This window comes from Moschus berezovskii, chromosome 1, assembly GCF_049115385.1.
Source record: "Moschus berezovskii isolate FMDL1 chromosome 1, NW_MosBer_1.0, whole genome shotgun sequence".
NCBI lineage: Eukaryota > Metazoa > Chordata > Mammalia > Artiodactyla > Moschidae > Moschus > Moschus berezovskii.
The window spans coordinates 131,512,489-131,527,135 of NC_142460.1; positions in this window are offsets into that span (position 1 = coordinate 131,512,489).

Consider the following 14,647-nt stretch of genomic DNA (forward strand, 5'->3'; position numbering starts at 1 on the left):
TGGTGTGAAAGTCGCTCAGTTGTGTCCAACTCTTTGGGACCCCATGGACTCTACAGTCCATGGAATTCTCCACACCAGAATACTGGAGTGTGTAGCTTTTCCCTTCTCCAGGGGATCTTCTCAACCCAGGGATCGAACCCAGGTCTCCTGCACTGCAGGCAGATTCTTTACCAGCTGAGCCACAAGAGAAGCCCTTGTGGAACATAATACATGTAGAACGTAATACAAATATAATGCAGCATAAGCTGGCTTTATTCTCCACCTTGCCAGCCCAGAAACAACAAAGCATAAGACAGGAAATTGTAGAGGTTTTGTTCGAAAGCAACTAAGTCCCCCTGGAAGCTGCAAGTGGTATTCACCAAAGCTGCTTCTTTGTAGTTGTTTCAGCTGATGCTAATGAAACTCCTTTCTGGCTAATAAGGCCATCTGCTCCATTCTGTCTCCTGGAGAGGAAGCACATACATTCTCCCTGAATTCAGTCTCAGCCAGCTCCAGGGTGACAATGGCTCTTCTGTAGCTGACAGTTTAAGCACAGCCTCTGGCTCCCATATTTTTCTGCTTGTCTCTAATAGAAGCAGAGAGAGGTGGTAAATGAGCTGGTAAGAGGTCACTGCTTCATCTAGGAAGATCTCCCAAGGGGCGTGAGGGGGTCCTCAGTGGTCAGCCATCTGCCCAAAGTTGGGGGCCAAAGTGTGTGGCTCTGTTCCTCCAGACACAGTGGGGTGAGGGTCGTGAGCTGCCTGCTTTTGGAAGACGGATGTGCTGGGAGTGGTAATTTACAGAGGTGGTGTGGGTGGCAGGAAAAAGTCAGAAACTTGAGCTTTGGCAAAGAGCTTGAGTATATCTGATACCACAGCTTTAGCGTTGTCCAAAATGAGCTCCATCAAGGTATGTGATACTAACAGAGACAATGGTTACATCAACACGTCACTGGAGAGACAGGGAGGAAAGAAGAGGGAGAAGGGGAGAGAGAGAGGGTGGATGAGGCGAGTCTCATAGTTACAAATACTTACGAAACACTGGGGTTAACAAAACTTTGGAAAGTCTTTGAATTGCTGTTATTCACGCTAAAGCTTTGAGAGAAATGATAGCATTCATCATTTCCCCTCATCTATTTAACTATTTTTGCAGAACTTCTATAAAAGTTGGCATATTATTGGCTGCAAGTGGCAATACCTAGCCAGCACTGTCTTAATGACATGTGCAGACATGCAAACACCTCACATGTCACACGGTGCAGAGGAAGACTTCCCCTATTTGGTCTGGGGCTCGTGGCGGTCACAGTGCTGGGTGTGACACTCTGGGACTCTGCTGGTCTTTCCCTCATGGTGGCAGAAAACTAGAAGAGCATCAGGCCTCCATCTCACACAGCCACATTCCAAGAGCAGGAAAAATAGGAAAAATATCCCTCTCCCCTGGCCTCTCCTTTCACCTGGGAAGAAAAGCTTTCCCAGAGACCACCTCTTACATGTCATTAGCCAGAACTAGGGCATACGGCCACGCCAAACTGCAAGGGGAAGCTATTGCTGTAGTTTTAGTCACTCAGTCATGTCCAACTCTTTGGAACTCCAGGGACTATAGCCAGCCAGGCTCTTCTGTCTTTGGGATTCTCCAGGCAAGAGTACTGGAGTAGGGTTGCCATTTCCTTCTCCGGGGATCTTCTCCACCCAGGGACTGAACCCGCATCTCCTGCATTGGTAGGTGGATTCTTTAACTCTGAGCCACCAGGGAAGCCCCAAAAGTTGAGAACCTGGGTAATACCTGGTTTCTCCAGCTTCAGCAGTGGGAAGTAGGTAAGGAAAAGATGACTGTAAGTAACTGCTGGGCACATAACCCAAAGCCACAAGCCTCTCCCAGGGTTATGGTTCTATGTGTTGATAGAAGTATGTTTCACCACTGTGGTAGCTCAGGAGAAAGACAAGCTGGTTTCCTTTAGCCCTTTTATGGGCTGAATTGTGCCCTCCAAAATTCATACGCTGATGTCTTAGCACACAGCACCACAGAACATGACTATATTTAGAAACAGGGTCATTGTAGGTATAAGATGAGGTCACACTGGCATGGGGTAAGCCCCCAATCCATTATAATGGGTGTCCTTATAAAAAGAGGACATCCGGACATATACATTCACACAGGGAGAACCTCGTGAAAGATGAAGGCAGGATGGGGCTGATGCAGCAGAAGCCAAGGAATGCCCAAGACCGCCAGCAAACCACCAGAAACCAGAGGAGCAACATGGGACAGACTCTTCCTTGAATTTCTCAGAAGAAAGCAAATCCTGCCAACACCTGCTTCCGCCTCCTAGAACTGTGAGACAACGCATTTCTGTTATTCTGTTACCTAGTCTGTGGCACCGTCTTAAGGTCACCCTGGCGAACTAACACAAACCCCACCCGTCCAAATGCAGGCACCCCTCTGCCAGATGGCCATGGCACTCCTGCATCTCAGGGCGCAACAACATCTGGGAACGTCAGAGGGCTGTGGCCAACAGGAAGTAAGTGAGAGGAGGGCTAGGCCACACCTCCAGGGCATCTCTCCTGCTCTATGGCCAAGGCTAACAGCAGTGCATGGTTACTGCAGAAGGGAAGTCTCCACCAGATACTGCAGAGGCAGCTGAGCCATGCAGGAAAAACAGTGTTCACCCGGGTGTACACTGGGGTCCCAGAGCACTGACTCAGGCTCCACTCACAGAAGTGCCCATGGGAGCTGGGAGAGAACAAGAGACTTGAATAAACTCAGATCCACACATCACTCCAGCCCAGACCCTTCATCCTCTCCCCTCTCCCCTTGCATTCGCTCCTTTCCCTGCCTGCTCCCAGCTTGGATAGGAGTTTTCATCTAACTCACCATGTTGTCTCCACACAGGGCTGGCTTACAGTGTGCAACTACACAGGGCCTGATGCTTAGAAGGGCTCCGCACACCTGGCTTAATGCTCGACTGTCCATCAAGGAATTCTTGGTTTTTAATGAGGACCCTCACAATTTCATTTTACACTAGGCCCTGCAAAGCATTTTCCTGGTCAGAACTTGTCTTCAAATTTTACATTTAATTAGGTTGTATGCCAAAAGTCAAGAACTGACTCTTCTCTCAAAACAAACCAGTAGACCACTGCTTCCCTAAGGAAATACCTAGCTAGCAGGATGGGAGAAGGGCCCGGGGTAGAAAGAAACAAAATGTGCTGACTGCCACATGCTCACTCCTGGGTCATTCAGTGGGGTCAACCTCATTAGGGCATTGTCTTTCAAATTGGTGCGCTGTGACTTTTAGTAGGTCATAAAATCAAATTAGTCAGGACTAGCATGTTTTATGGAGAAGGAAATGGCAACCCACTCCAGTGTTCTTGCCTGGAGAATCCCAGGGACTGGGGAGCCTGGTGGGCTTCCATCTATGGGGTCGCACAGAGTCGGACACGACTGACGCAACTTAGCAGCAGCAGCAGCAGCATGTTTTAACTATGAGACAGAATGGAAGGGAAGGGAATAGACCAGAGTATATTAAAAGTAGAAAATAGAGCCTCATGAAACTTTTATTTCAATTGTATACATATGTGTGTGAGAGAGAGAGAGTGTGTGTGTACAATAAATAAAGTAATAAGGTAAAATATGTGCTTTCTGTGACTCACATTCAAAAAGGTTCTAAAGCCATTGCTTTAGACCCTAGATTCTCAGGCAAGGGTCAGCACACTACAGCCTGAAGACCAAATATAACCTGTTTTTGTAAAAATATCTTTACTGGAGAACAGCCATACACATTTATTTACGTACTGTCTATGGCGGCTTCTACTGTCCCATGTCAGAATCAAGTAGTTGCAACAGAAGCCATGCAAAGCACAAAGCCAAAATTATTATCTGGCCCACTGCAGCCCTGCTCCAGCAATGCATGCTGAGAGTTGGAGGAGACAGTTAGTTATTTAAAAGAAACTGGAGATGCAATCATGAGAATAAGAATATGCGAAAGGGAAGAAGCAAACACAGATTTCTTAGGTACTGCTAGAAGGAGAAAGCCAAAAACAAAACACAGATCCAGAACACAGAGTCAGAGAGACCCTGGGGCAACACGTGAGCATCACAGTACCCCAGGGCTTGGCAGGGCAGCCTGTGGGGCAAAGAGCATCCAGGCTGAAAAGTGACCATTCTTGCCTCTGCCCTTCTCAGGCTTTGCAATGGCCCCAGTGCTCAGTCTCTTTCCAGCTGTGTTCATGTACACTCTTAGACCTGTGCCTCAGAGTTCCCCCATTTGGAGGGATTTGGAGGTCTGGACCAGGTCCTAGATGGCTATCAGTCAGTAGTAGCACCTTCCTCTGCCGCCTGGGACATGCCAGGGCCAGCAGTGCCACTCTCTGCACCAGCACCACCTGGTTCCCACTTCTCCCCTTCAGGGCACACCCGGATCGTTTATCCCCAAGCTCTGTACAGAGAGCCCCGCAGGTGATTCAGAAAGCTCCAGCAATCCAGTTGTCATTTTAGGGAAGCTCCAGTTCCAACACAGTGACCTAGCCAGCAGAGTGTTTCTTTCTTGGGATAATACGAGATTGGTTCGTGCAAAGTGCTGACATACAGATCGGAGATGACGCTCACTCAGGTCGGACGCATCACTTACGAAGGGTCGCAGCAGTCTGAGCTGCGTGTGTGGGCTCTAGCTTTGGTTCTTGCCTGTCTGTATTCTGTGTACAGCACCCAAGGATGGCAGTGGTGGCAGCATGGGTCTCCCATAATGTGTGACCCTGCTGCCAGCTAGCAGAGCGGCCCTTCCCACTCCATTGCCCATCCCCACAGACTCCACACTACCTGTGCCAGGCTCCACTTCCCACATGGCTGTATCCATCCCCAGGGCCTTGAAGACAATTACTCTGCAAGGCTATCAGGCCCTTCCAATCTGTGTCCTCACTTGACCCCAGTGACACAGAGACTTGGTGCTAAGCTGTGCCAGGTATAGAATGAACAGTCCTTGCTCACATGGGCCCCTCTGCTCATTCTGCCCCCAGGATCCACCCTTATCCCTTCCACTGATGGTTTGGCTTTCATACAGATAGAGTGACGCACAGCAGTGTGAGCAACAATAACGTTGCTACCTTTTCCTGATTGTGGGAGCTACGAAATTAGCCAGGAAGACTGTATTTAACAATAAAGAACAAGAACACAAAGAGATGGCTTCCGGATGTGAACAGGAAGAGACAGAGTCTGGATACCACACAGGTGTTCACTGGCAATGTCTGGACAATTCACCAACACCTAAGCCAGTACTGCCTCCCCCTCTTTATTCTAAATCTTCTTCGGCATGTCACTTACCCAGCCTGGGCCCAGGAATCCTATAACACAGTTTTAATCAGACTTGTTTATAGGGCCCACACCCAGGGTTCCACACACCGTAGGATGGCCCTGCCCTGCACAGAACAGCTGTCAAAGTGGAGTATCTGATGGCTCTGGGAGCCCAGGATGCCCAAACCTTCTGAGACAAAGTCCACCCACTCAGAATCTCACTGAGAGACCCCCCAAATACCCACCCACACCTCCAGCTTTTAAGTCCTCCTGCCCCAGGCAGCTCTGAGTTGGAAGGTTTCCATTATCACCCTCCACCTCTGTTTTGAGCCATCCTACAACTTGAGTCTTACTGAAAAATCCTGTGCTGAAACCAAACTTGTAGTTCCTCCTGGATCACATCACAAAAGCTTCAAAAATGCTGAATCCATTCTAAGGAGGAGCCCACCTGATCCATGCTGGATGCTGGAGCAAACTTATGTCACTTACACTGTATTTTTATATCAAATCATAAATATTTTTTCATTATACAAAAATAACCTCTCCCGTTTTATTCTGTCAAATGTCTCTTTATTAGGTTATGGTTAATGGTTTAAGAAGTAATTTGCAGTGAAACATGTCAGCGCATTTTATAGCTACCAAAGAGAAGCACAAAGACACCAGTTTCAGGGTGTCAGTATCATTATCCTGGGGCCTGCCTTCCTGGTGGAACTGATAGGTCCAAGAAGGTAATTAAGTACCACTTTTTCCTTCTGGTATTGTCGCCAAGTTCTCAACTTCCCAGGTGTCAGATCTGAGCATCTGGCCTTTAAATAAGAGGAGCGGTTACAAGGAACCAGGCACAAAGGAAGGTGACTCCACTTAGCACTTAATAATGAAGCTCTCCTTGTCCTTTTGTGCCTCTCAGAAGTAAAAATCAGACTGTCTGGCTTCAGAAGAGTGGCCAAATTGAGCTCATGTTTATTAATTAACTCATTAGATTTGTTAGGCAGGAAATAAGCTTGTTAAGGAAAAGATTTAGTCCTTTTATAGCCCAAAATTAACCTTTCCTGAAGTCAATTTTTGTGGAGATCAGGCAAACAGTATTTCCATCAGACCACCAGAATTATGAAGGTGTACTGTAAATCCAATTGTGAAAAGAACTCGAAGATCAGGAGTACAAACAGGGCACAGTATTCAGCTCAGCTTCTACACTGCTTATGGCATTTGCATTGAGCCTGAGATGCTTCATGACCCAGCTCAGAGATCATTTGCCTAGCTGCACAAACCACAGCAGAATTAGAACACTGCCTCCAGTACACATCATGTTGTATTTTGTTTGCCTGGAGCCATTAGAGGAGCCTGTAACACAACACTCAGAAATTCTCACACCTTTGCTTCAGTGTACAAGGTTCCCCAGAGACCCCCTGCATACAGTCAGACGCATCTCATGACTCTGTGAATAAATGAGAGAACATGAGCTGTTGGACTCCCAAAGCCACTGCACATCTAAAGCACGTATTCTGGAGTCACAGATGTAGAAAACAAACATGGTTACCAGGAGATTGTTGGGAGGGATAAAATGGGAGACTGGGATGGACATATATACACTGTGGTGGTTTAGTCACTCAGTTGTGTCTAACTCTTGCAACTCCATGGACTATAAACCACCTCGCTCCTCTGTCCATGGGATTTTCCAAGCAAGAATAATGGAGTGGGTTGCCATTTCCTTCTCCAATATACACACTACAATATATATATAACATAGATAACTAATGAGGACTACTGTACCGCACAGGGAACTCTACTAAATACTCTGTAATGGCCTAAATAAGAAAAGAATCTAAAAAAGAATGGAAATATGTCTAACAATCACTTTGCCATACAGCAGAAACTAACATAATGTTGTAAATCAACTCTACTCCAATAAAAAAATGTTTTAAAAAAACACATTCTCTGAGAGCTCACCTAAATTCAACTAGAGGGAATAAGCGGACTCCAGAAGTCCCAACATCAAATCCTTCACTACTTAAGAAGGGAGGTGGCTTGGGCAGATCACCTAAGCTCCAGTGAAATGGGGATAAAAAGATCGACCTTACAGGGCAGTCACGAGGACTGAATGATATATCTCTATGTGAAATGCATGGAGCTTGGTAGGCATTTATTTAATAAATAGAAAGTGCCCTTAAGATGTAGACTCTTTTCTTTGCAACCGTGCATCATCAGAAAATGAGAGGAATGGAGTTGTCTTTTGCAGCCTTGAATTTGGCTGCCCTGAGATTTACAACATCTGTGGAAGCAATAAATCATCAGTTTGAATGTGGGCCAGGTTATAAGAGTACCTGCTCCTCCTCCCCTTACCCCTCTTCCTGCAGCCTTTGGCTCCTTACTCAATGACACCGTATGAAGCATTTTTATGTTCCAAGTACTGGGAGGTATATAATTTAAGTAAAAAAGGTATCATATTATATTATCATTAAAATAATAGCACTTTCATTTAGTGCTAACTATGTGTCAGGCAAAGCTTAATTTTTATTGTCTCATTTATTATGATGATGAGATAATAATGGGATAACAATAACTCTATAAGTAGGTTACTATTTTTATTCCAGATTTTATCAATAAGAAAGCCGATGCTCAGAGAGACCAAGTGATTGGTAAAAATTTCATAAAAGGCAAAACAGCAGGTTCCCAGGTCTCAATTATGTGTTCTTCTGGCCTCCCAAGAAGTGTTGCTAATTCTTTAATAATCAGAAAAATTAAAACAACAAATATCATTTTATATATATTAGGTTGGAAAAATCAAAAGCTGGGTAATCCAAGTACTGGCAGCAATGTGAGGTGTTGAAGTCCTGTGCAGGAACCCTGATCTGTTTCCACCTGCTCAAATTGAGGCTATACACACACCACGACTCACAAGCCCACGCTTGGGATGTGTCCTAAGAAATCCTCTCTGGGGACCGTAAGGCAGTTTGTCAGCCTCAGCACTACTGACAGCTGGGACGCTGTCTTTGTTGGGGGGACAGTTCTGTTATTGCAGGATGTTTAACAGCACTACCGACCAGAGGCCTGTAGCACCTTCCACCACTTGTCAGAACTACGTGTGTCTCCAGAAACTGCTAAATATCCCTGGAGACACAAAATCATCCCCAGTTGAAAACCAATGTCATGAAGGGACACACTTAAGGATGTTCACCACAGCATCACTTGTGACAAAGGGAGTTGGAGCCACCCTGGGGTCTGACATCAGAAAAATGCATTAAGTAAAATGTGAGGGATGCCCAGCATGGAATAGTATGCAGCTGTCAATGTGATGAATTAGAAGCACACCATAGCAATAGGAACGGAGCATTAAAATTCAGTCCTGAGGAAAAGGAAAGAAACAGAATGAGACGCAGAGCACAGTATCACTTATGCAAATTAAAAATATATGTTCACGGAACCACAAGAGACATTCTGCAAGCATATCTATGAACAGAAAGACATACACTAAAACACACCGAAGTAGTTTCCTGGAGGGGTAGAGAGGAATAAAAAGGAATAAAGCAAGAGAATGCCTCGCTCAGACCAATCCATCGAGTGTGAGGAGTAAGATCAATTCAATCAGCTCCTGAAGACAAAGCAAAACAAACCAAATTTAAAAGGTACCAGGTACAGATAACAATGCTCCAAGCATTAAGGCAGGAACCACTTCAGGTGGGAGTGGTCAGGGAAGACGGCAATTTCACCCCTGAGGGATAAGTAGACTTTTAATAGATACAAATAAGTTGGGGTGGTTATAGTGCAGAATGTTTAATGCTGGTTGCCAAACATTGATCATATTTACATATCAATCTCATTTGATTTTGAGGGACATTTTTATTTCCTCATTGTGTATTCTGAAATTCACAGAGGTTAAGTAACTCATCTCTGACTCCAAAGGCTGTTCTGTTTGCATTACACATGAGGGCTGTCCTCTTTAGGTCACAGATTACTGCAGTGGGCTTCTTATTTTTAAGCAGAACCCAAAATACCTCAGGCAGGCAGGAATCTCACATCTCTGCCCCAAAGTCACCAATCTCCATAAGTGTGTTTCATTACTTCTAGAATCTCTCTAGAGCTTCCCAGGTGGCCCGAGTGATAAAGAACCCACCTGCCAATGCAGGAGACATAAGAAACGCAGGTTCGATCCCTGGATCAGGAAGATCCCCTGGAAGAAGGCATGGCAACCCACTCCAGTATTCTTGCCTGGAGAATCCCCATGGACAGAGGAGCCTGGTGGGCTACTGTCCATGGGGTCACAAAGAGTCAGACATGACTGAAGTGACTTAACACACAGTACCAGAATTTATCTCTCCTCTCCTTTCCTACCATCATTACCCTGGTCTAAGCTGAAAGGACTTCTCAGTAGGATAGCAGTTTCTCCTGGGTATCCCTCATTCACCTCTGCTTATCTGTTTAGAACTCCCCAGAACACTCATTTGACCTTGTCAATCTCCTCTCAAAAGCACTGTGACTTCCCACAGTGCTGTTGAAAGTGGGGATAAATGTTTAAATATCTAAATGTCTCCATGATTTTGCCAAGAACCAGGATGACTGAACTTTCATGCCACACCCATCACCATTCTATTTTTGTCAAGGAGACTTCACAGTTACTTGAAAATTGCTAGTTGGGCCCATTTACTCTTAAAAATTATCCAGGTTTTATTTAATAACTGGGGGGGGGGGATAAAGACAGATTATGCAAAGTAAGTAAAACAACAAGATAAAAGCATTAGAGCAGGGTGTCAATCACAGATAAATAGTAGCATCTGTAACTTTTGAGGCCACAAGCAGAACACATTAGTCAATCAATAAACAAACACTACTGTCTCCTATGTTCCAGGTGCTGCAGTGCATGGCAGTGAAAAGGAGGCGTAGCTTAGCTACTGCCTTTAGGGCACTGGACAGTGCAGTGAGTCAACTGCTACAACAGAGAGAAGTCAGGGCATGACGAGAGAAGACAGAAAGAGTCCACGCCAAGGAAGGCTTCTTGAAGTTTAAGCTGAGATCAGAGAGCTGAACAGTAAGTAGAGGTGTTAGGTTATGGGGCACTGTGAGTTGGGAGGAGCAGGGAAAACCATTATACACACGGGAATGACCAGCACAGAGGCCTGGAATGGGGGAGCAGGGTACTCAGGGGTGTGAACCATTCAGATGGCTTAGGTGCTTGTATGGTTGTTAAAACACTTAACAGTGTTGCTATGCACTATTAACAGAGATTGACTATATCTGGGAAAATCCCTGCCAGGGCAAGAGCATTAGATGAGCAGTGGAAAGGACTTTCCTTACAGTCACAGCTCTGACAGAAACCATCCATCTAATAGAATCTCACTTAACCAATTTGAGCCCTTCTCTCCGCAACTGAAAATGAAATTTTTTAAAAAGTTCTGCCTTCTTCATCAGATTTCAGGGAGACTAGAAAGAGCTAGTATATATGAGGGCACTGTAAACAAAACAAAGAGGCCAGACAAATTTTTGTATTTTTTTTATTATTGATCAGAAAATAATTCATTTCCCATTGGTGTTGGAAAGCCATGTGACTGGCTTTCGTCAATGAAATGTTAAGGATGTGACACAAGTACAGGCATTAGACGAATCTGTACATTTTGACTTTGTTCCTGAGCACCAGTGGATCATCATTAGGAGAAACTGTTGCCCCTCAGCCCAACATATGTGGAGTAGACCTCAACATAACCCATAGCGAGCAACTGAGCCCAGCTTACATTAGCCATGCCATACTACACCTCAGCATGAGAATGAGAGCATGAGAATAAATGCTTATCATCGTAAATTTGCATTGAATTTTGGGGTGGTTTGTTACACAGCATCATTTCATCAATTGTTAACTATGTTAAGTTTTCTATGCTGCATAACAAATTACTACAAACTTAGTGCTTAAAACAACACACATTTCTGGAGCCAACCCTAGACTTGCTATCAGAATCTCCACAGTAAAGGAGCCCAAAATATGTACTGCAACCAAGTTTCTCCTGGTGACTCTGATTAACTAAGCTTAGAAAACCTTGTTCCTAACCTCATTTCATGACTTGACAACTTATTTATTGAGCACCTTCTCTGTGTCAAGTTCTGGGCAAGGCACTGGTGATACAGCTGTGATGGAGACAGGCACAGTCCTGACTCTCAAGAAGTCTGCCACCTAGGAAGGAAAAGAAACATCAACCAAGAAGTTCTAAGTGTTAAGTGTTGGATGAAGTACAGAATACTTCGTAGAGATAAGAAATGCAGATAAACCTGATGTGGGGGATCTGAGGGAATTACATTAAGCTAGGCCCTGCAAAAAGGGCATGAGAGTAGGGGACAGGGAGGCATGAGAGTAGGGGACAGGGAGAACAGGGTAAGAGCATTCCAGGAAGACACAGCAGGCTCAATGGACCAAAGGCAAGGACAGAGTAGGCAGTGAACTGAAACAAGACAAGAGCACAGACAAGCACTTCCATAAAGGCCTCAGGGACAGGGCTAGACATCTACAAGAGTGTCACTTGGTAAGGAAATCTGCACCCCAGTATGTGGGCAGCCCCTGATGAGTGTCAACCATGGTTTGTAAACTTCACGAACGTGTTGATTTACAGCCAGCCTCAACACTGTGACGGATGCTGCTTTTATTTCAGATGTTCCTGGTGCTTTATTTGACACGGCCTTGAGGAGCTTAGCAAAGGAAAGCATTTGCTAAGACATTCTGACTGAAAGGACACTGTCAAACAAAAAAAAAAAGGGAAGAAAAAACAGCCATAAGAGCAGCTGCAGCTTATCCAAATGAATGAATGACAGAGGGAAAGGCAATTTCTGTGTGGTCAGGAGAGGGCAACAAAGATTTAAGAGATTTCCTTACAGGACTTTCTGTGTTCACACCCTCTGAATTTCAGACCTATTCATGCAGATGGTTTCCTGCACGGGAGATACAAGTGGCCTCTTGAGTATGACAGAAGAAGCACTTACATTTTCTGATCAAACTGGGTGAAGAAATTCTATGGTTGACACTATTCAGACTTCATACTGCCAGAAGAGAATTTTTCCTTCTCCTAACTCTGTGGGGCTTTGGCCATAGAAAGACAAACATTGCATAAAGAGGTTTGATAAGCAAATCCAAATTATTAGCAGAGGCTATGTGGGATGGGAAAAGGACAGGGGGATGTGAAGGGTAAAGGAAGCTTTGTTTTTATACATACTTCAACACTGTTTAAATTTTAAGAAAATGCTATGTTCTACAATTAAGTTTTCTAAAGTTTTTTTGATGCAAATCATTTATAAAATCTTTATTGAATTTGTTATAACATTGCTTCTGCTTTATGTTTTGGTTCTTTTGACCTCAGGTCATGTGGGATCTTAGTTCCCTGACCAGGGCTTGATCCCATGTCCCCTGCATTGGAAGGCAAAGTCCTAACCACTGGGCCACCAAGGATGTCCCTATAATTAAGTTTTGAAATTTGAAAAAAAAAAATGCAAGCATTTTTACTAAAACCCAACCTAATCAATTTGCTCAAATGTTCTATATTTACTCCGCTCTTAAAAGAGATGTGTAATTGACAAATCTGCATGTCTCCCATCAGCATGAACCTAGCTACACAATGAAATATAACAGGAAGCATAGCCCCAAAGAGATAGAAACATGGGGATGGAGGGTTGGGAGAAAACACAGGTTCATAGAATAATTCCCCACAACCTTCTTTACCATCTCTGTCCCCAGAGTGCCCCTTTGTCCGAGCAGCTCCCATCGCCTCACTCTCCTTTCAAATAAGCCTACACTGAACTTTAGCTTCATTTCTTCTCAGCCCCACCTTTCTTCCAGCCCCTTGGTTGTTTGCTTTTTTCCCCATAGGTAGTTAAAGTTGATCTGCTACTCCACCATTGCTATTCTGCGCCTTCCCCTGCTCCATTACTACAGCCAGCCCACAAAGGCTAGGAGCCACCACATCAGTCAAAGACTCCATGCAAAACAGGATGTGGACAGAAAAACTACTGTGAATCTGACAGTTCAGTGCTTTTCTGTCCCTGTCACACATGATCTGGGGCACTTGGGAAACACCAAGATAAACAAAACATGCTCCTGCTTTCAGAAGACTTGTAACTGAATGGGAAGATAAGGCATAAATGTGAACATTTTAAGACAACATGATGTGTGAAGAACAACAGACTGGCTCCAAATAGGAAAAGGAGTACATCAAGGCTGTATATTGTCACCCTGCTTATTTAACTTCTATGCAGAGTCGCTGGGCTGGAAGAAGCACAAGCTGGAATCAAGATTGCCGGGAGAAATATCAATAACCTCAGATATGCAGATGACATCACCCTTATGGCAGAAAGTGAAGAGGAACTAAAAAGCCTCTTGATGAAAGTGAAAGAGGAGAGTGAAAAAGTTGGCTTAAAACTCAACATTCATAAACCTAAGATCATGGCATACGGTTTCATCACTTCATGGCAAATAGATGGGGAAACAGTAGAAACACTGTCAGACTTTATTTTTCTGGGCTCCAAAATTACTGCAGATGGTGACTGCAGCCATGAAATTAAAAGACACTTACTCCTTGGAAGGAAACTTATGACCAACCTAGACAGCATATTAAAAAGCAGAGACATTACTTTGCCAAAAAAGGTCCGTCTAGTCAAGGCTATGGTTTTTCCAGTGGTCATGGATGAATGTGAGAGTTGGACTCTAAAGAAAGGTGAGCACCGAAGAGTTGATGCTTTTGAACTGTGGTGATGGAGAAGACTCTTGAGAGTCCCTTGGACAGCAAGGAGATCCAACCAGTCCATCCTAAAGGAGATCAGTCCTGGGTGTTCATTGGAAGGACTGATGTTGAAGCTGAAACTCCAATACTTTGGCCACCTGATGTGAAGAGCTGACTCATTTGAAAAGACCCTGATGCTGGGAAAGATTGAGTGCAGGAGGAGAAGGGGATGACAGAGGAAGAGATGGTTGGATGGCATCACTGACTCGATGGACATGGGTTTGGGTGAACTCCAGGAGTTGGTGATGGACAGGGAGGCCTGGTGTGCTGCAGTTCATGGGGTCGCAAAGAGTCGGACACAACTGAGCGACTGAACTGGACTGAACTGATGTGTGAAAAAAAATGCCACACGAGAGAAACAAATAGGAAATCAGATGGATTCCTGTTTTAGTGGTCTTGTACATTTGCATGGATGCCCAGCAAAATATGGAGGACAAGTCTGGGATCCCTTAGAAACCCAAGGAGCAAAAGGGGTTCGAGTCTTATCATGAGTTTTGTTCTGCAGCCAAGAGATTTCACCCCACCCTCTCAGAGGAAGTGTGGGGCAGAGAGAAACCGTGTTTCTCTCTGCATACTGTGAAATGTCTTTCCAAAAGACATCAATGTTTAATTAATACCTAAAATAGCTGACTGCAAAATTA